The sequence below is a fragment of the Hydra vulgaris genome, chromosome 01 (genome assembly GCF_038396675.1).
Source record: "Hydra vulgaris chromosome 01, alternate assembly HydraT2T_AEP".
In the NCBI taxonomy this organism is placed as follows: domain Eukaryota; kingdom Metazoa; phylum Cnidaria; class Hydrozoa; order Anthoathecata; family Hydridae; genus Hydra; species Hydra vulgaris.
Window position 1 is genome coordinate 31,600,223 of NC_088920.1, and position 3,109 is coordinate 31,603,331.

Sequence of the window (3,109 nt, forward strand, 5' to 3'; positions counted from 1 at the left end):
CTAACAACATTTTATTACCGACCGAAAAGATTTTTATACCGACCAAAAAATGATTAAATTTACTGAAGTAAAATAATTCGACTAGCCGACTTGGTAATTTGTTCATTTAACAATTGATTCATGAAAAAAATGCAACTGTTTTAAAAGAAAACTGTTATCTATATACTGTGTATTACTAAAAGAATAGAATAAATACATATATATGTATATGTGTGTGTGTCTGTTGGTGCGTGTCAGTGAGTGCTCAACTCGTAGTAATTAAAGCAATAATAAATAAATAAATGACTAAATAAATTAAATAAATATTAAATTTATGTATATGTAAATTAAATTATTATTTTTAAAATATAAATATTCACTGTTAAGAATCAACCTAAGTTAGTAAAATCGCAGTATTGCCTGGGGTAGTACTTATAAATGTAAACTAGAACTTCTTTTTCGTAAATAGAAGCATGCTATACAAGTGGGCAGTTTTAAAAATAAATAAAAAAATACTCAAATTCTCTTCTTGACCAAATTATTTTACTAACAATGCTTTAACTAAATGTATATACTGTTAATTATCAATAGTCTTATAGATATTAACAAATGCAAAAAAAAGTCACAGGTTAAATATCTATTTCTAACAAATATTATACTGTTAGAGCCATGGGTGTCCGAAAGGAGGAAGAAGCATGGGACTGGAACTGAACAAGTTCTGTGAGAAAACATAGTAAAAGCTGCCAACAATGCCGTTGGGTTCTCTGTAATGGTTGATAAAACAGTATGTATTTTAGGAAACAAATATTTATGACTGGAAGTGCGGTTTGTTGATACATCTAGATTCTCACTATAGTGAGGCTAGTAGACACTAAATGTATCAACATCTCGTTGCTTACATTGTATATCCATTACACTATCCATTATATTGTTTCCATAATACGTCAGCATATATTCCAGAAACTATTTAGTTTCTGGTACATTTTATGTTTTATTGACAATGAATGAGACCTTTTATCGTTAAAATCCAAGAAGTTCCTCATGAAACATAAGTGTTTTTTGAGGAACATCTTGAATTTCCAACGCTAAAATATATGGATGTTGTCACAATATTTGATTTTATCATTCAAAATTGTAGAATACTTGGTCTTTTTAATATAACCTACTGAGTCAAAGTTATAATGGGTGCACCACAATGGCTGGATAAAAAAACGTCTTTGTTGACTGTGCCCTTCTTTTATTATCTAGATGATGTTGTATTGATACAAAATACTATTGCAACTTTTAAAGCACTTATTGCATTTCTTTGCAAAAAAGCTAAAAAGAAATCATCTGTCACAAGTAATCCTCTTCTATGTGAGACAAGGTGGACAAACAAGTTTAAAAGTATTCTTTTTTCGTCGTAAAGTTGATGATATTTTTTTCAACTGAAAATATTTTGATTTCATGCGAAGAGAAGTACAAGAAAAGCTGCAAATTATTATTATTACTCATTGAAGTCCAGCACATTCATAATTTTTGTCTCCATATTATTTCGGAAAAATCAATCTTACTTGAACTACTTACTCACTCTCTTCAAGCTGTTCAAGTTAAACTTCCAGAAGTTCTGCTACCAGTTTAGTAACTGCTCAGTGCTACAAAACTTCACATTAAGTAGTTTAGTAACTATTTCAAGGATATTTTTAAGAAAAAGTACAATTGCAACAGAAGATAAATATTGCATTGATAACTCAAAGACAGTGTTAAAGACAAAAGCATCGAAGTGATCGGGGAAATATAAGTGTTAAAGAGTTCTTTAGACAAAAGATTTTCATTTCTTACTAAGGTTCTCAAATCAGCTCCTGGTAGAGTTGATTTTGTAAAGCCATTAGTGAAAAATTTACAAAAATATTAAACTTAAAAGATTAACAGCTTTAGTAAAGACCATCAGAGAAACAACAAAACTAATTTAAATTTTGTTTGTGAACTGCATGTTGAAAAAATAAAGACGCAAGTAGAAAAAATAAAACAAATGCAATAAATTATTTAACATTAAAAAAATACAAGGAAAACTTTGTCAGATAATATTGACTTAAAAATGAAAGTTTGACAAAAAGGATAGGAATCGAATAAATAATTTACCAACTGACGGTCATAGAAACACTAGTGATGAAAAAGATTATGAATTTGTTTCCTAAAAAAGAACGCAAATAATTGAACTCAAAATACAGACTTTGAATTCAAAAAAAAACATGTTCATAGCTTTTTTATCTTATAGTTAAAAATAAATGGATTGACAAGGATTACAGCAAAACGACAAGGTAAGTTTGAAATGAACTCTTTGCTAAAGCAAAGATTAATGGGCAAAATGAATACCGCAGAAGTGGTACACAACAAACTCGTTATAAATGAATTTAAAAATAAGAAATCCGAGGACGCACAAAATTTAATGTTTGATTATATTTAAATTTATGTTAATTCGGTTTGATTTATGTATATTTTTACATTTTGAGTTAAAATATTGAATTTTTTTTAATGTATTAATATAGTTTCAAAAATGGGAATGAATCTAGAGTATTAATAATGAGTATAGAATATAAGAAAGATTTTGAAAATTTAATTATACAGCCTTTTTTCAAGGATATAAGCAACTTATCTAAAAAAAAGCTCAAATATTTTTCAAAAAACTAAAACGAATTTAATGAATACGCCATAATATAATCCTTTTGACTTCAAAGTAACAAAAAGTCGTAATTCATTTTTAATATTACTTGTGTGTGCTTTATACAAGGAGGGTGGTGGGTAGGGTGAAAGAGGGGTAGGGCTGGAATAAAATAAACGGGGTGGAAATTTTAGTCCAAATTTATTAGACGTAAAGGAGTTGGGGGAGGGGGGGTGAGTTCTTAACAAAAAAATGGGTGCAAATTTTTAACAGTACACAAACAAACAATTTAACTCTAGTCAGGGTTGCAGTTAAATGTGCATTTTTTAAAAACTGCTTTGACAAAAAACCAGTAGAATTTATATGCTTACATAAGTTTTATACTATGATAATTAATAAAGGAAAACCTTGTTTTTAACAATTCAAATTTTAGGAAATATTATAAAGGTTGAAAAATTGTATAGCCTAATTGCACTGAATACTTTTTTA